Source organism: Rutidosis leptorrhynchoides, chromosome 4 (assembly GCF_046630445.1).
Source record: "Rutidosis leptorrhynchoides isolate AG116_Rl617_1_P2 chromosome 4, CSIRO_AGI_Rlap_v1, whole genome shotgun sequence".
Taxonomy (NCBI): Eukaryota; Viridiplantae; Streptophyta; class Magnoliopsida; order Asterales; family Asteraceae; genus Rutidosis; species Rutidosis leptorrhynchoides.
Genome location: NC_092336.1, coordinates 112,895,773 through 112,918,209, shown reverse-complemented (window position 1 = coordinate 112,918,209; position 22,437 = coordinate 112,895,773).

Below are 22,437 nucleotides of genomic sequence, written 5' to 3'. Positions count from 1 at the left end.
ATTACAGATTTTGCTTATCGTGTCGGAAACATATAAAGATTAAAGTTTAAATTTGATCGGAAATTTTCGGGTCATCACAGTACCTACCCGTTAAAGAAATTTCGTCCCGAAATTTGATCGAGGTCGTCATGGCTAACTATAAAAATGTTTTCATGGCGAATATGAGTAGAAAATAGAGTTTCATCATCATTGAGTAATATAGATAAAGCAATTTGATTATACGAAGAGTATAAGTGAAGCTATCGCAAGAGAGTGAAATGAGTAAATGTAGAATCGTTTTAACTAATGACGTAGTTATGATTGATTTCCGGAATTCATGCGATTTAAAGAAAATCTTCGTAATAAGATTTGGTTCTTCGGCGATTTAGGAAATCAGGATCTTCTTTGATTAAATGCAATAATCTGTTTTGATTGACCTGTCGGATATTTTACTATAAATCCACCCCCTTCTTTTCCTTATTTTCCATATCTAACATCTTCTATTCTTTCTCCTCAATTCATTCTTTAAGCATTCGTTAATATGCTCCATCCAGTACTGATTCTTGATATACTCCTAACTTTCATATCTGTCATTCTTCTCTTTCATCTACCACCGGAGGATTTTATTCACTTCTACTATTACCTTGGGGTTATAGTATTTTTAATTTTCCCGTGCCTTTACGTGGCAATACGTATTGATATGTACGGTTTGTAATTTATGTGTTGTTGTCGAGCTTTATATTTTCTTTTATATTAAAGAGTTCCATACTTTTGTCTCCTCTTCCCGACTTCAAGTCAAGCGAATAATGGTCCGGAATTCGTAGGTATGGATTTTGAAATGAACATAGTTAATGTTCTTAAGAAGGAAATCGTAATTGCACGATCTTGATTTGGTAAATTACCAGAATATCCGAAAAGATAGAACTCTCAAGAAGATATGTTCTTAATATTTTTGGAAATTGGGTAGAATGTAAGAGTCGTGTAAATGGCACATGATGACGGTATGTTCTGTGAATCATCACGTTTCATTAAAAACTCAGCATGACTTACTGTAATATAATCACGTTGATCAAGTGTCATTATATTATACTAACTCATGCTTTAGTTCCCAACACTACTTCAAAACATTCATATTTTAAACTCGAAGATTTCGGCATTTAGAACTAAAATAGTTTCTTTTATGATATAACACAGATAGCATGAAGAGGTAATGGTTTCAGGTAAGAATAGTTATGGAAATATCTTCAGAAATATGGAGGATATTTATAATGGAAGATATGATGATATCTTAGAATATTTAAGATAAGATGATGATGAAGAATATTGTCCACAAAGGTTTTAGAGTAAGGAGCAAGGTATTCGTTAATGACTTCATCAGAAACAGAATCATCAGGATTCTTTAAATACAGTGTTTGGTCCTTGTATTTGTCCTTGGTCTCCTTCATGGTCTATTCAATCCGTTTTTCAGTTCCAAACCTTCTCTTTTTCTCAGCTTTACCACCATACCATTCTTTATCATCAAACTTTTGACTGTTAAAGTCGTTTACAGTTTTTGCTGCTTCATCAGCATTTTGAGAACTAATTCGTAATTCAGGGTGTTTTTCAGAAACTTCATATTCAAAGTATGTAAGTATTGGCGTTAGGCGTTATATGTATACATATAACTGTTAGCGTAGAATCGCTGCGAATTTCAAAATACTGATTACTGATTCCCAGTAGTTGGTATGACAATTATTGTTACAGGATGTAGGTGAGTACATGATGGGGTTTCAATGAATAAGTATAATGACTTTTCAGAGAGGTTTAAGTTGAAGTTTATTAAAGTTGTTGATAAGTTTACTGCTAATGTGGCGAGATATAAAAGGTTTCCCGGTAACAATGATGAAGGGGTAATTGTATAAACAATTGAAGGTGATTTGCTGGAGCCGTGACAAAACTGTCTACTTTGGAAAGATGTGGAAAATTTATATTTGGTAATAAATGTCAAAGGGTCTGACACGGATACGTGTTAAACTATAACTTTGGTTTCGAGAGCTTTTCAGGTGCATGACGGTGGGTAATGTGTGGTTGGATCATCATCTCGCGTGTCTTCAGGAATTTCGAAGGGTTTGAACACATATGATGTTCTAGGATTTTGAATTTTACAATTATTCTTCTGGGTTCCATGAATAGAAATGATGTTCTAGTACAATTTTGAAGTCAAAGTATAGTTTTGATAGGTGCAGGAATCTAAGAGTGATGATTTCGATTATTTCTCGAATTGAATTCTGAAATTTCAAAATCAGAATATGTAATTAGATTCGAATGAGTATGGTTGTTTTGATTTCTATAAAAGAATGTGTATTGTTGTAAAAGTAGGGAGTATAGTTGATGATTGTTGAATCAGAATCGAAGAATGTAACATATTAATTGTGAATTTAAATATCTCTCGGGTATTACCTACCCGTTAAAAAAAATTTCACGAGTAATGTTTTGTACCAGAGAATTTTATTACAATCTTTATGAAAATATATGTATATTTTCTTTCGATGTAATACAGATTTAATGAGTTAATATCATATTAAGCTCATTTGATTTTCGGCTTGAATTAGAAATGAATAATCTCTAAAACATTAGAGATTACATAATCTTCACAAAGTATTTCACTACTATGATTAATACTTCATTATTTATTCTTATAGATATTTCCTTAGTGAACTATGCTGATGCTCATAGAACTCTTGCTAACTTCGCAAGATACGAATGTTATTTTCTAGAAAGTTTCGAGTGCATCGAAGATGAAAGTGTAAAATCAAACATGTTGTTGAATGATACACTTGGTTTATTATGAAACCGAATTCATTTAATTGAAGCAGAGATTGTAGTTAATGACGGTTAGGTTGTTAACGAAGGATGTACATCATAGCATATTAGTAATATGAATTTAACCGAGTAGTATCTACCCTTTTTCAATTCATACTCAATAGCTTAGTACGAAAGATTTATTATAGTTTCAGAATTCATATATATAAATATCTATAAATTCTTCAGAAAGAATGAGTTAATACTTCATAACTCGTTGATACAATATACGTGTTGTTGATTTGTGATGATATCCACAGTAATTTCTTGAACTGGCGGAGCTTATATGTTATAAGTGCTGCTAGTGCTGATGATGCTGGTATAACAAGTCTAGTTTGTAAATCGCACACCATTCTTGTCAGGGTTTCGATTCTTCTTTCTATCATTTCTGTCCACTTATCTGATTTATGGTTAAGGTTGAAATAGATAATCTCTAAGACTTTAGAGATTACATAATCACCACAGAATGTTTCTCCGATCAATACTTCATCGTTTGTTGTTGTTGGTACTCCTTGGTATTTATGGTGCATGTGATATTGATATCTGAGGTACAGGTTGTGATGTTGAGGCGTGTGATGCGGACGTGATTGTTGATGGTGGTAATGATACTGTTGGTGTTGATGATGGTGATACTGTTGATGCCGGTGATGTTGCTGGTGCTTAGGGTATTGAGGCTTGCGATGTTGATGTTACTGGCGGTACTGGTTATGCTGCTGGTGCTGCTGATGGTGTTTGTAATCTTTGCACCATATGTTCCAGAGCCACTACTCGAGCGTGAAGTTCGTTAACTTCTGCTAGTACACCGGGATGATTGGCGGTTGGAGCGAGCGGAATAATAAGATTCATAATATGAGATAGTATATAATCGTGACGAGATACTCTAGCAATGAGTGAGAAAATGGTGTCTCGAATAGGTTCGCCGGTAAGTGCTTCAGGTTCATCGCCAAGAGGGCAATGTGGTGGATGGAAAGGATCGCCTTCTTCTTATCTCCAATGATTGAGTAGACTACGAACCCATCCCCAATTCATCCAGAATAGATGATGGGAGATTGGTTGATCCATTCCGGTGAAGCTGCTTTCGGAGCTTAGGTAGATATTCATATCGGAATAGCTGTCGAAATCTGAGGAGTTCGAACTGGTTGAGAGATCCATCTCGTATGATCAGGGAAAGAATTTTTGGTATGAAATAGATTGTAGAATTTAGATTTGGTATTCTTCAATACATAATTTACATATGTGTATATAATACCAAAATCCCATAAATTACGGAGGAATCTTTGAAAGATGTCAGTTAAAGTTCACAGTAACAGATACGATAAGATATTAATTAGCAGATATGCTAAGGTGTGAATTTGTCTATACACTATTTTGCAATAAATGCAGGAAAATGCGTCTAGACTTAAGAATGATAAGCAGGTAATTTCCTAAGGATGATAAGTAGATGATTTCGGACTAAAAATGATAAGCAAAACTTTTGACATGCAGACACGGTCGAAGTCCAGACTCACTAATGCATCTTAACGACTATCTGTTAGACACACTAATGTAAGACCTGGTTCGCTAAGACCACCGCTCTGATACCAACTGAAAGGACCCGTTCATATATATTATAAACGATTCACAATAGTTGATTACATCGCGAGGTATTTGACCTCTATATGATACGTTTTACAAACATTGCATTCGTTTTTAAAAGACAAACTTTCTTTACATCAAAAATTGACGGCATGCATGCCATTTCATATTACATCCAACTATAATTGACTTAATATTAATCTTGATGAACTCAACGACTCGAATGCAACGTCTTTCAAAGTATGTCATGAATGACTCCAAGTAATATCCTTAAAATGAGCTAATGCACAGCGGAAGATTTCTTTAATACCTGAGAATAAACATGCTTTAAAGTGTCAACCAAAAGGTTGGTGAGTTCATTAGTTTATCATAATCAATCATTTCCGTAATAGTAATAGACCACAAGATTTTAGTTTCCATAAATATCCGTACACTCGCAAGTGTATAAAAGTATTCTATAAGTTGTAGGCACCCGGTAACAAGCCTTAACGTTCATGTTTTATCCTCTGAAGTACACCAGACCAGGTGTGTTTAATATAACTTCGAAGTACTAAAGCATCCCATAGTCAGGATGGGGTTTGTCATGCCCAATAGATCTATCTTTAGGATTCGCGCCTACCGTACATAGACAAGTAGTTTAATGTTACCAAGCTAAGGGTATATTTCTGGTTTAAACCCACGTAGAATTTGTTTTAGTACTTGTGCCTATTTCGTAAAACATTTATAAAACAGCGCATGTATTCTCAGCCCAAAAATATATATTGCAAAATCAATTAAAAAGGGAGCAAATGAAACTCACAATACTGTATTTCGTAGCAATTATGTATATGACGGCACTGAACAAGTGCAAGGTTTGTCTCGGATTCACGAACGTATCAATATTGTGATTCAATATTGCAGGAAAGTACGTAGACGCAACGAAAATGATAAACGTTAGGTTGACCTGACGAGCAATACCCTCGAACAATACCCATAACCTCCATAGCTATAACCCATAATTTCCTTAGCTCTATCCCGTTTGAAAACTTATTTTGAAATCGTCTGAATATAACTCTGTCGTAGTATTTTATGTATACTAATAATATCTTGAAATAATACTAAGTAAATATATATATGTAATTCGATTGAGAGAGTTTAGAGAAATATATTTTCAAGTTTCTATGAAATAATGAAACCTATTGAATTCTATTTATAATAGATTTTTGAATTATTAAAGTGAATTATTAAAGTATGAATTATTAAAGTGAATTATTAAAGTATGAATTATTAAATTGAATTATTAAAGTATGAATTATTAAAGTGAATTATTAAAGTGAATTATTAAAGTATGAATTATTAAAGTGAATTATTAAAGTATGAATTATTAAAGTGAATTATTAAAGTTAAAGAAAAGTAAAAGTAAAGTAAATGTAAAGTTATAGTATAGTAAAAGTATAAAACTATGTACGTATAATACGCGTATTAATTTAAATCGTTATATATATAAATATCATTATCTTTATCATACTGGTTAAGTAATGAGTTGTCAAAAGTGGTTCTAGATATTTATCAAAGTTATATACGTTTTAATAATAAAGTTCTTTTTAAACTGAAAACGTTTTTGTACGCTTGAAACTAAATCGAGTACTTATAAATTTGGTTTTCCAAAATTAATTATATTCCAAATCATCCTTTAAAAAGGTTTTATCTATATCGTAAAACATTTTCAATATTATGAAAACTAATCATTATCTTACCAAAAGACACGAGACAATAATTGTAAAGCATGCATTGAAAGTTAAGCAGGAATCTCCACTAACTTTTGTCTAATTCTCGTTAATGAAACTTTTGTTCTTACTTGTAAATCACATTACCAAATATTCCGAATACCGCTAAAAAGAAATGATTTCTCAAATCAACGTGGGCCTCTTAACAGAGACTCGTAATCATAATTCAATGTATCTGATAATTTAATCATATGATATTATCTTTTAATTCCATCGATAAACATATTGAAACAAATACTTTTATGTAAAGTATTTTATATCTAATACTTTGTTAATGTTTTCAATTAATAAGTATATATTATATATACATATCAGTATACACATAAATGTTCGTGAATCGTTGAGCATAGTCAAAGGGTAATTGATTACATGAATATATATTTCAAAACTTTCGAGACTCAATATTACAGATTTTGCTTATCGTGTCGGAAACATATAAAGATTAAAGTTTAAATTTGATCGGAAATTTTCGGGTCATCACAAATGATCAGCTCTTAGCAGCCCATGTGAGTCACCTAACACATGTGGGAACCATCATTTGGCAACTAGCATGAAATATCTCATAAAATTACAAAAATATGAGTAATCATTCATGACTTATTTACATGAAAACAAAATTACATATCCTTTATATCTAATCCATACACCAACGACCAAAAACACCTACAAACACTTTCATTCTTCAATTTTCTTCATCTAATTGATCTCTCTCAAGTTCTATCTTCAAGTTCTAAGTGTTCTTCATAAATTCAAAAAGTTCTAGTTTCATAAAATCAAGAATACTTTCTAGTTTGCTAGCTCACTTCCAATCTTGTAAGGTGATCATCCAACCTCAAGAAATCTTTGTTTCTTACAGTAGGTTATCATTCTAATACAAGGTAATAATCATATTCAAACTTTGGTTCAATTTCTATAACTATAACAATCTTATTTCAAGTGATGATCTTACTTGAACTTGTTTTCGTGTCATGATTCTGCTTCAAGAACTTCGAGCCATCCAAGGATCCATTGAAGCTAGATCCATTTTTCTCTTTTCCAGTAGGTTTATCCAAGGAACTTAAGGTAGTAATGATGTTCATAACATCATTCGATTCATACATATAAAACTATCTTATTCGAAGGTTTAAACTTGTAATCACTAGAACATAGTTTAGTTAATTCTAAACTTGTTCGCAAACAAAAGTTAATCCCTCTAACTTGACTTTTAAAATCAACTAAACACATGTTCTATATCTATATGATATGCTAACTTAATGATTTAAAACCTGGAAACACGTAAAACACCGTAAAACCGGATTTACGCCGTCGTAGTAACACCGCGGGCTGTTTTGGGTTAGTTAATTAAAAACTATGATAAACTTTGATTTAAAAGTTGTTATTCTGAGAAAAAGATTTTTATTATGAACATGAAACTATATCCAAAAATTATGGTTAAACTCAAAGTGGAAGTATGTTTTCTAAAATGGTCATCTAGACGTCGTTCTTTCGACTGAAATGACTACCTTTACAAAAACGACTTGTAACTTATTTTTCCGACTATAAACCTATACTTTTTCTGTTTAGATTCATAAAATAGAGTTCAATATGAAACCATAGCAATTTGATTCACTCAAAACGAATTTAAAATGAAGAAGTTATGGGTAAAACAAGATTGGATAATTTTTCTCATTTTAGCTACGTGAAAATTGGTAACAAATCTATTCCAACCATAACTTAATCAACTTGTATTGTATATTATGTAATCTTGAGATACCATAGACACGTATACAATGTTTCGACCTATCATGTCGACACATCTATATATATTTCGGAACAACCATAGACACTCTATATGTGAATTTTGGAGTTAGCTATACAGGGTTGAGGTTGATTCCAAAATATATATAGTTTGAGTTGTGATCAATACTGAGATACGTATACACTGGGTCGTGGATTGATTCAAGATAATATTTATCGATTTATTTCTGTACATCTAACTGTGGACAACTAGTTGTAGGTTACTAACGAGGACAGCTGACTTAATAAACTTAAAACATCAAAATATATTAAAAGTGTTGTAAATATATTTTGAACATACTTTGATATATATGTATATATTGTTATAGGTTCGTGAATCAACCAGTGGCCAAGTCTTACTTCCCGACGAAGTAAAAATCTGTGAAAGTGAGTTATAGTCCCACTTTTAAAATCTAATATTTTTGGGATGAGAATACATGCAGGTTTTATAAATGATTTACAAAATAGACACAAGTACGTGAAACTACATTCTATGGTTGAATTATCGAAATCGAATATGCCCATTTTTATTAAGTCTGGTAATCTAAGAATTAGGGAACAGACACCCTAATTGACGCGAATCCTAAAGATAGATCTATTGGGTCTAACAAACCCCATCCAAAGTACCGGATGCTTTAGTACTTCGAAATTTATATCATATCCGAAGGGTGTCCCGGAATGATGGGGATATTCTTATATATGCATCTTGTTAATGTCGGTTACCAGGTGTTCACCATATGAATGACTTTTATCTCTATGTATGGGATGTGTATTGAAATATGAAATCTTGTGGTATATTATTATGATTTGATATATATAGGTTAAACCTATAACTCACCAACATTTTTGTTGACGTTTAAAGCATGTTTATTCTCAGGTGAATATTAAGAGCTTCCGCTGTTGCATACTAAAATAAGGACAAGATTTGGAGTCCATGTTTGTATGATATTGTGTAAAAACTACATTCAAGAAACTGATTTCGATGTAACATATTTGTATTGTAAACCATTATGTAATGGTCGTGTGTAAACAGGATATTTTAGATTATCATTATTTGATAATCTACGTAAAGCTTTTTAAACCTTTATTTATGAAATAAAGGCTATGGTTTGTTTTAAAAATGAATGCAGTCTTTGAAAAACGTCTCATATAGAGGTCAAAACCTCGCAACGAAATCAATTAATATGGAACGTTTTTAATCAATAAGAACGGGACATTTCAGTTGGTATCAGAGCGTTGGTCTTAGAGAACCAGAATTTTGCATTAGTGTGTCTTATTGAGTTTGTTAGGATGCATTAGTGAGTCTGGACTTCGACCGTGTTTTCTTTAAAAATGATTGCTTAACATTTTTGTTGGAAACTATATATTTTTAACATATGAATATTATGTGATATATTAATCTCTTATCGTGTTTGATATTATGTGATAGATGTCTACCTCTAGAACAAGTCCCATTGACTCACCTAATAATAATGAAGAGTCAAATGTAAATTGGAATGATTCGTGGACTGATTCACAAGTTCCCGAAGAGGAACCGGAAGAAGAGTCGGAACCGGAAGAAGAATCGGAACCGGAAGAAGAATCGGAACCGGAAGAAAAAATAGAACCGGCGGGGGAAATAATAAAACGGTTAAGTAAAAGAGAATCCTCAACCAACCGACCAAGGTTAATTATGGTCAATGGTGTTTCCGCCAAGGAAGCAAAATATTGGGAGGATTACAAATTCTCCGATGAATCAGATTCCGACGAGAATTCCGATGATGTTATAGAAATTACCCCAACTGAATTTAAAAAGGCAAAAGAAAATAATAAGGGAAAGGGCATAAAAATAGAGAAATCTAATTTCAACCCCGATGAACTTTATATGTATCGTCAACCCCCGAAGTCTTTAAGTTGTAACAATGACCCGGAAACCTCTAAACCACCAGGTTTTTCTAAACCAATGTGGATAACGACGGCTCGTATTAGGGGAACATCATATATCCCTAGAAACTTGGCAAAACGAACCAAAATCGAACAAGAAGAAACGAGCGAGTCGGAATAAGATAGTTATATTCGTGTGGTGTAATATATGTAATATAGTGTGCTTATGCTTTATGATATATGTAAAAAAATTGCTTGTATTAATAAGTATTTTTTTTTATGAATCTAACTCTTGTCTATTTTACAGTATAAAAACACAAAATGGATAGACAACCCAATATTTTAAGAGACCTACCCGGAGACATGATTGATGAAATCTTGTCTAGAGTCGGTCAGAATTCCTCGGCACAACTATTTAAGGCGAGATCAGTTTGTAAGACATTCGAAGAACGTTCCAAGAATGCCTTGGTTTATAAAAGGCTTTTGTTCGGAAGATGGGGAATATCACATTGGGAAATCCATAAGTTACGATGTGTTTACTTTGACGCATATATTGCGGGGAACCCAAATGCTATTTTACGCAACGGGTTAAGAAATTATTTTGACTCAGTATATCCGAATATAGGACTTCGTGATTTAGAAAAAGCGGCTAACATGCAACATAAAGAAGCATGTTATGCTTACGGGTTAGTAATGTTCGCTTCTCACCAAAGTGAGAACAAGAACATTGGGCTACAACTATTAAACAAAACGTTCCCACAAGTGACGGAGTCGGTAATTGGGGTAAGAAATGAGGTTTTTAGGTTATTACGAGACTGTTGGTCATTACGTAACCCTCGTCCCTTTGATGACGTTACAACACGCTGTCTTATCAACGGCCATAACGGTTATGTTCCACAAGACCAAGGATGGGAAGTAGTCCTAGTAAAACCAGAATGCATGACTTGTTTCTGGACGTATGAATTACGTGTCTTTATTGCCTTTGCTGAACGACTTGTGTACTAGCTAGAATTATCTTCACAACTATCTTGTATCAAAGTTATTGTGTGCTATATTTCATGCTTTATGTAAAATAAGCGGTATTGTAAGTTTGTAAAATATTGTATAAAAGTTTGAACGCGAAATATTATTACAATCAGTTTTTCATATAGAATTGTAGTAGTTGAATTGTATATTAGCTACTAAGTATGAACTTAACGGGTAGGTACTACCCGAATTTAAACTTATAAAACGCTAATATGAAGAAAAAGCTTTTATAAATGAGTTCATATTATGCTACGAAATACTATTAACTACTCTTAATATTCTGTATGATTAACTTGATTCCATTTGACTATTTTGAAGGAAATGGCACCGACTACTCGACACACCGTGAATATGAATGAAGAGGAATTCCGTACTTTTCTAGCTTCAAACATAGCCGCAGTACAGGCTGCGCTACATACCAACAATAACCTTGGATCTAGCAGTACAGGAAATCGTGTAGGATGCACCTACAAAGAATTCACTGCCTGCAAACCTTTGGAATTTGATGGAACCGAAGGACCGATCGGATTGAAACGGTGGACCGAGAAGGTCGAATCGGTGTTTGCCATAAGTAAGTGTACTGAAGAGGACAAAGTGAAGTACGCTACGCATACCTTCACAGGTTCTGCGTTAACATGGTGGAATACCTATCTAGAGCAAGTGGGACAAGACGATGCGTACGCACTACCGTGGTCAGCATTCAAGCACTTAATGAACGAGAAGTACCGTCCCAGAACCGAGGTCAATAAGCTCAAGACAGAACTTAGAGGGTTACGAACCCAAGGATTTGATATTACCACGTACGAAAGACGATTCACAGAATTGTGCCTATTGTGTCCGGGAGCATTCGAAGATGAGGAAGAGAAGATCGACGCGTTTGTGAAAGGATTACCGGAAAGAATCCAAGAAGACATAAGTTCACACGAGCCCGCCTCCATACAACAGGCATGTAGAATGGCTCACAAACTAGTGAACCAGATTGAAGAGAGAATTAAAGAACAGACTGCTGAAGAGGCCAATGTGAAGCAAGTCAAAAGAAAGTGGGAGGTAAACGGTGATAAGAATCACCAATACAATAACAACAGCAATTACAACAATAATCGCAACAATTATCCCAACAATCGCAACATCAATCGCAACTACAACAAACGGCCCAACAACAACAACAACAACAACAACAACAACAACAGCAACTACAACAATCATCCCAACAACAATAATAACCGCAATAACAACAACAATCAGAAGAAGCTATGCCAAAGGTGTGAAAAGTATCACTCGGGGTTCTGCACCAAATTTTGCAACAAGTGTAAAAGAAATGGTCATAGCGCAGCGAAGTGTGAGGTCTATGGACCAGGGGTTAATAGAACGAAAGGAACAAATGGTGTCGGAACGAGTAATGGCGGAGCAAGTAGTGTCGGAGCAAGTTATGCCAATGTAGTTTGTTATAAATGTGGAAAACCGGGCCACATCATTAGAAATTGCCCGAACCAGGAGAACACGAATGGACAAGGCCGCGGAAGAGTTTTCAATATTAATGCGGCAGAGGCACAGGAAGACCCGGAGCTTGTTACGGGTACGTTTCTTATTGACAATAAATCTGCTTACGTTTTATTTGATTCGGGTGCGGATAGAAGCTATATGAGTAGAGATTTTTGTGCTAAATTAAGTTGTCCATTGACGCCTTTGGATAGTAAATTTTTACTCGAATTAGCAAATGGTAAATTAATTTCAGCAGATAATATATGTCGGAATCGAGAAATTAAACTGGTTAGCGAAACATTTAAGATTGATTTGATACCAGTAGAGTTAGGGAGTTTTGATGTGATAATCGGTATGGACTGGTTGAAAGAAGTGAAAGCAGAGATCGTTTGTTACAAAAATGCAATTCGCATTATACGAGAAAAAGGAAAACCCTTAATGGTGTACGGAGAAAAGGGCAACACGAAGCTACATCTTATTAGTAATTTGAAGGCACAAAAACTAATAAGAAAAGGTTGCTATGCTGTTCTAGCACACGTCGAGAAAGTACAAACTGAAGAAAAGAGCATCAATGATGTTCCCGTCGCAAAAGAATTTCCTGATGTATTTCCGAAAGAATTACCGGGATTACCCCCACATCGATCCGTTGAATTTCAAATAGATCTTGTACCAGGAGCTGCACCAATAGCTCGTGCTCCTTACAGACTCGCACCCAGCGAGATGAAAGAACTACAAAGCCAATTACAAGAACTTTTAGAGCGTGGTTTCATTCGACCAAGCACATCACCGTGGGGAGCTCCTGTTTTGTTTGTCAAGAAGAAAGATGGTACATTCAGGTTGTGTATCGACTACCGAGAGTTGAACAAACTTACCATCAAGAACCGCTACCCACTACCGAGAATCGATGACTTATTTGATCAACTACAAGGCTCGTCTGTTTATTCAAAGATTGACTTACGTTCCGGGTATCATCAAATGCGGGTGAAAGAACTTGATATTCCAAAGACTGCTTTCAGAACACGTTACGGTCATTACGAGTTTATGGTCATGCCGTTTGGTTTAACTAATGCACCAGCTGTGTTCATGGACCTTATGAACCGAGTGTGTGGACCATACCTTGACAAGTTTGTCATTGTTTTCATTGATGACATACTTATTTACTCAAAGAATGACCAAGAACACGGTGAACATTTGAGAAAGGTGTTAGAAGTATTGAGGAAGGAAGAATTGTACGCTAAGTTTTCAAAGTGTGCATTTTGGTTGGAAGAAGTTCAATTCCTCGGTCACATAGTGAACAAAGAAGGTATTAAGGTGGATCCGGCAAAGATAGAAACTGTTGAAAAGTGGGAAACCCCGAAAACTCCGAAACACATACGCCAGTTTTTAGGACTAGCTGGTTACTACAGAAGGTTCATCCAAGACTTTTCCAGAATAGCAAAACCCTTGACTGCATTAACGCATAAAGGGAAGAAATTTGAATGGAATGATGAACAAGAGAAAGCGTTTCAGTTATTGAAGAAAAAGCTAACTACGGCACCTATATTGTCATTGCCTGAAGGGAATGATGATTTTGTGATTTATTGTGATGCATCAAAGCAAGGTCTCGGTTGTGTATTAATGCAACGAACGAAGGTGATTGCTTATGCGTCTAGACAATTAAAGATTCACGAACAAAATTATACGACGCATGATTTGGAATTAGGCGCGGTTGTTTTTGCATTAAAGACTTGGAGGCACTACTTATATGGGGTCAAAAGTATTATATATACTGACCACAAAAGTCTTCAACACATATTTAATCAGAAACAACTGAATATGAGGCAGCGTAGGTGGATTGAATTGTTGAATGATTACGACTTTGAGATTCGTTACCACCCGGGGAAGGCAAATGTGGTAGCCGATGCCTTGAGCAGGAAGGACAGAGAACCCATTCGAGTAAAATCTATGAATATAATGATTCATAATAACCTTACTACTCAAATAAAGGAGGCGCAACAAGGAGTTTTAAAAGAGGGAAATTTAAAGGATGAAATACCCAAAGGATCGGAGAAGCATCTTAATATTCGGGAAGACGGAACCCGGTATAGGGCTGAAAGGATTTGGGTACCAAAATTTGGAGATATGAGAGAAATGGTACTTAGAGAAGCTCATAAAACCAGATACTCAATACATCCTGGAACGGGGAAGATGTACAAGGATCTCAAGAAACATTTTTGGTGGCCGGGTATGAAAGCCGATGTTGCTAAATACGTAGGAGAATGTTTGACGTGTTCTAAGGTCAAAGCTGAGCATCAGAAACCATCAGGTCTACTTCAACAACCCGAAATCCCGGAATGGAAATGGGAAAATATTACCATGGATTTCATCACTAAATTGCCAAGGACTGCAAGTGGTTTTGATACTATTTGGGTAATAGTTGATCGTCTCACCAAATCAGCACACTTCCTACCAATAAGAGAAGATGACAAGATGGAGAAGTTAGCACGACTGTATTTGAAGGAAGTCATCTCCAGACATGGAATACCAATCTCTGATAGGGATGGCAGATTTATTTCAAGATTCTGGCAGACATTACAGCAAGCATTAGGAACTCGTCTAGACATGAGTACTGCCTATCATCCACAAACTGATGGGCAGAGCGAAAGGACGATACAAACGCTTGAAGACATGCTACGAGCATGTGTTATTGATTTCGGAAACAGTTGGGATCGACATCTACCGTTAGCAGAATTTTCCTACAACAACAGCTACCATTCAAGCATTGAGATGGCGCCGTTTGAAGCACTTTATGGTAGAAAGTGCAGGTCTCCGATTTGTTGGAGTGAAGTGGGGGATAGACAGATTACGGGTCCGGAGATTATACAAGAAACTACCGAGAAGATCATCCAAATTCAACAACGATTGAAAACCGCCCAAAGTCGACAAAAGAGCTACGCTGACATTAAAAGAAAAGATATAGAATTTGAAATTGGAGAGATGGTCATGCTTAAAGTTGCACCTTGGAAAGGCGTTGTTCGATTTGGTAAACGAGGGAAATTAAATCCAAGGTATATTGGACCATTCAAGATTATTGATCGTGTCGGACCAGTAGCTTACCGACTAGAGTTACCTCAACAACTCGCGGCTGTACATAACACTTTCCACGTCTCGAATTTGAAGAAATGTTTTGCTAAAGAAGATCTCACTATTCCGTTAGATGAAATCTAAATCAACGAAAAACTTCAATTCATCGAAGAACCCGTCAAAATAATGGATCGTGAGGTTAAAAGACTTAAGCAAAACAAGATACCAATTGTTAAGGTTCGATGGAATGCTCGTAGAGGACCCGAGTTCACCTGGGAGCGTGAAGATCAGATGAAGAAGAAATACCCGCATCTATTTCCAGAAGATTCGTCAACACCTTCAACAGCTTAAAATTTCGGGACGAAATTTATTTAACGGGTAGGTACTGTAGTGACCCGAACTTTTCCATGTTTATATATATTAATTGAGATTGATATTTACATGATTAAATGTTTCCAACATGTTAAGCAATCAAACTTGTTAAGACTTGATTAATTGAAATAGGTTTCATATAGACAATTGACCACCCAAGTTGACCGGTGATTCACGAACGTTAAAACTTGTAAAAACTATATGATGACATATATATGGATATATATATAGTTAACATGATACTATGATAAGTAAATATATCATTAAGTATATTAACAATGAACTACATATGTAAAAACAAGACTACTAACTTAATGATTTTTAAACGAGACATATATGTAACGATTATCGTTGTAAAGACATTTAATGTATATATATCATATTAAGAGATATTCATACATGATAATATCATGATAATATAATAATTTAAAATCTCATTTGATATTATAAACATTGGGTTAACAACATTTAACAAGATCGTTAACCTAAAGGTTTCAAAACAACACTTACATGTAACGACTAACGATGACTTAACGACTCAGTTAAAATGTATATACATGTAGTGTTTTAATATGTATTTATACACTTTTGAAAGACTTAAATACACTTATCAAAATATTTCTACTTAACAAAAATGCTTACAATTACATCCTCGTTCAGTTTCATCAACAATTCTACTCGTATGCACCCGTATTCGTACTCGTACAATACACAGCTTTTAGATGTATGTACTATTGGTATATACACTCCAATGATCAGCTCTTAGCAGCCCATGTGATTCACCTAACACATGTGGGAACCATCATTTGGCAACTAGCATGAAATATCTCATAAAATTACAAAAATATGAGTAATCATTCATGACTTATTTACATGAAAACAAAATTACATATCCTTTATATCTAATCCATACACCAACGACCAAAAACACCTACAAACACTTTCATTCTTCAATTTTCTTCATCTAATTGATCTCTCTCAAGTTCTATCTTCAAGTTCTAAGTGTTCTTCATAAATTCCAAAAGTTCTAGTTTCATAAAATCAAGAATACTTTCTAGTTTGCTAGCTCACTTCCAATCTTGTAAGGTGATCATCCAACCTCAAGAAATCTTTGTTTCTTACAGTAGGTTATCATTCTAATACAAGGTAATAATCATATTCAAACTTCGGTTCAATTTCTATAACTATAACAATCTTATTTCAAGTGATGATCTTACTTGAACTTGTTTTCGTGTCATGATTCTGCTTCAAGAACTTCGAGCCATCCAAGGATCCATTGAAGCTAGATCCATTTTTCTCTTTTCCAGTAGGTTTATCCAAGGAACTTAAGGTAGTAATGATGTTCATAACATCATTCGATTCATACATATAAAACTATCTTATTCGAAGGTTTAAACTTGTAATCACTAGAACATAGTTTAGTTAATTCTAAACTTGTTCGCAAACAAAAGTTAATCCCTATAAATTGACTTTTAAAATCAACTAAACACATGTTCTATATCTATATGATATGCTAACTTAATGATTTAAAACCTGGAAACACGTAAAACACCGTAAAACCGGATTTACGCCGTCGTAGTAACACCGCGGGCTGTTTTGGGTTAGTTAATTAAAAACTATGATAAACTTTGATTTAAAAGTTGTTATTCTGAGAAAAAGATTTTTATTATGAACATGAAACTATATCCAAAAATTATGGTTAAACTCAAAGTGGAAGTATGTTTTCTAAAATGGTCATCTAGACGTCGTTCTTTCGACTGAAATGACTACCTTTACAAAAACGACTTGTAACTTATTTTTCCGACTATAAACCTATACTTTTTCTGTTTAGATTCATAAAATAGAGTTCAATATGAAACCATAGCAATTTGATTCACTCAAAACGAATTTAAAATGAAGAAGTTATGGGTAAAACAAGATTGGATAATTTTTCTCATTTTAGCTACGTGAAAATTGGTAACAAATCTATTCCAACCATAACTTAATCAACTTGTATTGTATATTATGTAATCTTGAGATACCATAGACACGTATACAATGTTTCGACCTATCATGTCGACACATCTATATATATTTCGGAACAACCATAGACACTCTATATGTGAATTTTGGAGTTAGCTATACAGGGTTGAGGTTGATTCCAAAATATATATAGCTTGAGTTGTGATCAATACTGAGATACGTATACACTGGGTCGTGGATTGATTCAAGATAATATTTATCGATTTATTTCTGTACATCTAACTGTGGACAACTAGTTGTAGGTTACTAACGAGGACAGCTGACTTAATAAACTTAAAACATCAAAATATATTAAAAGTGTTGTAAATATATTTTGAACATACTTTGATATATATGTATATATTGTTATAGGTTCGTGAATCAACCAGTGGCCAAGTCTTACTTCCCGACGAAGTAAAAATCTGTGAAAGTGAGTTATAGTCCCACTTTTAAAATCTAATATTTTTGGGATGAGAATACATGCAGGTTTTATAAATGATTTACAAAATAGACACAAGTACGTGAAACTACATTCTATGGTTGAATTATCGAAATCGAATATGCCCCTTTTTATTAAGTCTGGTAATCTAAGAATTAGGGAACAGACACCCTAATTGACGCGAATCCTAAAGATAGATCTATTGGGTCTAACAAACCCCATCCAAAGTACCGGATGCTTTAGTACTTCGAAATTTATATCATATCCGAAGGGTGTCCCGGAATGATGGGGATATTCTTATATATGCATCTTGTTAATGTCGGTTACCAGGTGTTCACCATATGAATGACTTTTATCTCTATGTATGGGATGTGTATTGAAATATGAAATCTTGTGGTCTATTATTATGATTTGATATATATAGGTTAAACCTATAACTCACCAACATTTTTGTTGACGTTTAAAGCATGTTTATTCTCAGGTGAATATTAAGAGCTTCCGCTGTTGCATACTAAAATAAGGACAAGATTTGGAGTCCATGTTTGTATGATATTGTGTAAAAACTGCATTCAAGAAACTGATTTCGATGTAACATATTTGTATTGTAAACCATTATGTAATGGTCGTGTGTAAACAGGATATTTTAGATTATCATTATTTGATAATCTACGTAAAGCTTTTTAAACCTTTATTTATGAAATAAAGGTTATGGTTTGTTTTAAAAATGAATGTAGTCTTTGAAAAACGTCTCATATAGAGGTCAAAACCTCGCAACGAAATCAATTAATATGGAACGTTTTTAATCAATAAGAACGGGACATTTCATTTTGTACGTTCACCACCTGTAACTAGATCAAGACATTTAGCAAATATAACCGCCGTTGATTTTTCTTTAGAATCGTCATCCAGTCGACCAAGTACTTCAGTTCAAATTTCCGATAATCCATTTTTTGAACCCGACCTCACAATTGAGAATCCGGAAAATATTCAGGAACGGTTCGTAGATCCTGAACCACTAAACTTTCCTCCGGAACCACCAATCATTCAAACAGAGATTGTTGAGGAACGAACCATTAAATTAGAATCATCTAGTGATACCGATTCAACAAATTCAATTATGGAGAATCTGGAACCTTTAAGTATGGAAGACCGAATGAGAGCCAAACGCACTGGCCAAGGTCACGCAATTACTCATCCAGACATTAATGCGCCAGATTATGAAATCAAAGGACAAATTCTACACATGGTGACTAATCAATGCCAATTTAGTGGTGCGCCGAAGGAAGATCCAAATGAACATCTACGTACCTTTAATAGGATCTGCACACTATTTAAAATCCGAGAAGTGGAGGATGAACAGATATATCTCATGTTATTTCCCTGGACTTTAAAGGGAGAAGCCAAAGATTGGTTGGAATAATACCTGAAGGGGCGATTGATACATGGGACGTTTTAGTTGACAAATTTCTTAAACAATTCTTTCCTGCATCTAAAGCCGTAAGACTTCAAGCAGAAATTGTTACGTTCACACAGAAACCAAATGAAACTCTATATGAGGCGTGGACAAGATATGGAAAGTTGTTAAGAGGATGTCCGCAACATGGTTTAGACACCTGTCAAATAGTACAAATATTCTACCGAGGATGCGACATCACTACAAGAAAAGACATAGATATAGCAGCTGGTGGTTCTATTATGAAGAAAACCGAAACTGATGCTTACAAAATTATTGATAACACTGCTTCCCACTCACATGAGTGGCACCAAGAAAAAGATATCATTAGATCATCTAAAGCAGCTAGAGCCGATTCTAGCCATGACTTAGATTCCATTTCCGCAAAGATAGATGCTGTGGAGAGACGAATGGAAAAGATGACTAAAGATATTCACTCAATACGAATTAGTTGTGAGCAGTGTGGAGGACCACATTTGACAAAAGATTGTCTCAGTATTGAATTAACAATGGAACAAAGAGAGAATATTTCATACATAAATCAAAGGCCTGGAAATAATTATCAGAATAATTATCAACCGCCAAGACCGATTTACAATCAAAACCAGAATTATAACCGAAATATTCCATACAACGACCAACAAGGTCCTAGCAATCAACAAGTATCCAATAATACTTATAATCAGCAAAGACCTAATTTTCAAAACAAACCACCACAACAAACCGATGATAAAAAGCCAAATTTAGAAGATATGATGACGAAGCTAGTTGAAACTCAAACGCAGTTTTTCACATCTCAGAAACAAACAAATGAACAAAATGCTCAAGCATTTAGAAATCAACAAGCTTCTATTCAAAATCTGGAACAAGAAGTGAGTAACCTAGCAAGGTTAATAGGTGAAAGAAAACCGGGAAGTCTACCTAGTGATACAAATGCTAACCCCCGGAATGAAACAGCTAAAGCCATTACCACAAGAAGTGGTACAACACTTAAACCACCTGAAATACCTGTAACTTTTGATGAAACTATTCCTACTCCACAAGAACCACAACCTGATCAAGATAAGGAAAAAGAACCGGTAGTTGAGAAGGTTAATGAAGATAACACAGTTAAGGATAAACCTTATGTTAAACCATACCAACCACCACTTCCTTACCCGAGTAAAATGAAGAAAGAAAAACTTGAAGCCGAGCAATCCAAATTTTTGGATATGTTTAAACAGATAAATGTAAATCTTCCTTTCATTGATGTGATTTCAGGAATGCCAAGATATGCTAAATTCTTGAAAGATCTAATCTCAAATAGAAAGAAAATGGAAGAACTCTCGGCTGTTACTATGAATGCAAATTGTTCAGCAGTGCTGTTGAATAAGATACCAGAAAAATTATCTGATCCAGGAAGTTTCACAATTCCATGTTTTCTGGGTAGTCTTAGTTCAATAGAAGCATTGGCAGACTCAGGTGCTAGTATAAATCTAATGCCGTATTCACTATACACTAAACTAGACCTTGGAGAATTGAAACCAACAAGAATAAGCATACAACTAGCCGATAGATCAATAAAATATCCTAGAGGGATAATGGAGAACATGCTAGTTAAAGTTGGTACTTTAGTATTTCCAGTAGATTTTGTTGTTTTGGACATGGAAGAAGATTCTCAAGTTCCTCTCATATTAGGAAGACCATTCTTAAACACGGCTAAAGCAATGATAGACGTGTTCGGTAAGAAATTGACCCTAAGTATAGAGGATGAGAGTGTTACCTTTTCAGTTGATAGAGCAATGCAACAACCGCAATCTGCAGATGATACATGCTATTATATTCAAACTGTAGATCCATATGCTGAATTGTTAGAAGAATTTCCAGAATTACAAGGAACGGGAGAATGTTCTGTAGGAGAAGGAACTGAACCAATTGATGAAGCTGAAATGTTAGCTACACTTATGGATAATGGATATGAACCAACAACAGAAGAAATTCAAATACTAAAAGAAGAAGACAGATATCGATATAAATCATCGATAGAAGAACCTCCGAAATTAGAGTTAAAGCCACTTCCAAACCATTTGGAATACGCTTATTTACATGGTGAATCTGAATTACCTGTAATAATATCGTCTTCTCTTACTGAAAATGAGAAATCACAACTCATTTCTGTGTTGAAAGCTCATAAACCAGCCATTGCATGGAAGATTCATGATATTAAAGGAATAAGTCCTTCGTATTGCACTCATAAAATCCTTATGGAAGAAGGTCATAAAACGTATGTGCAACGCCAACGAAGACTAAATCCTAATATGCAAGATGTTGTTAAGAAGGAAATAATTAAACTGCTAGATGCAGGTTTGATATATCCAATTTCTGATAGTCCATGGGTAAGCCCAGTTCAATGCGTACCTAAGAAGGGTGGCATGACTGTCATTACAAATGAGAAAAATGAGCTTATTCCTACTAGGACTGTAACAGGATGGCGTGTATGTATTGATTATAGAAAATTAAATGACGCCACCAGAAAAGATCACTTTCCCTTACCTTTCATAGATCAAATGTTGGAAAGATTAGCCGGAAATAGTTACTATTGTTTTCTAGATGGATTTTCCGGATATTTTCAAATTCCAATAGCACCCGAAGACCAAGAGAAAACCACATTCACGTGCCCTTATGGTACTTTTGCTTACAAACGCATGCCATTTGGACTTTGTAACGCCCCTGCAACCTTTCAAAGGTGTATGATGGCGATTTTTCACGACATGATAGAAGAATGCATGGAAGTATTCATGGATGACTTTTCAGTCTTCGGT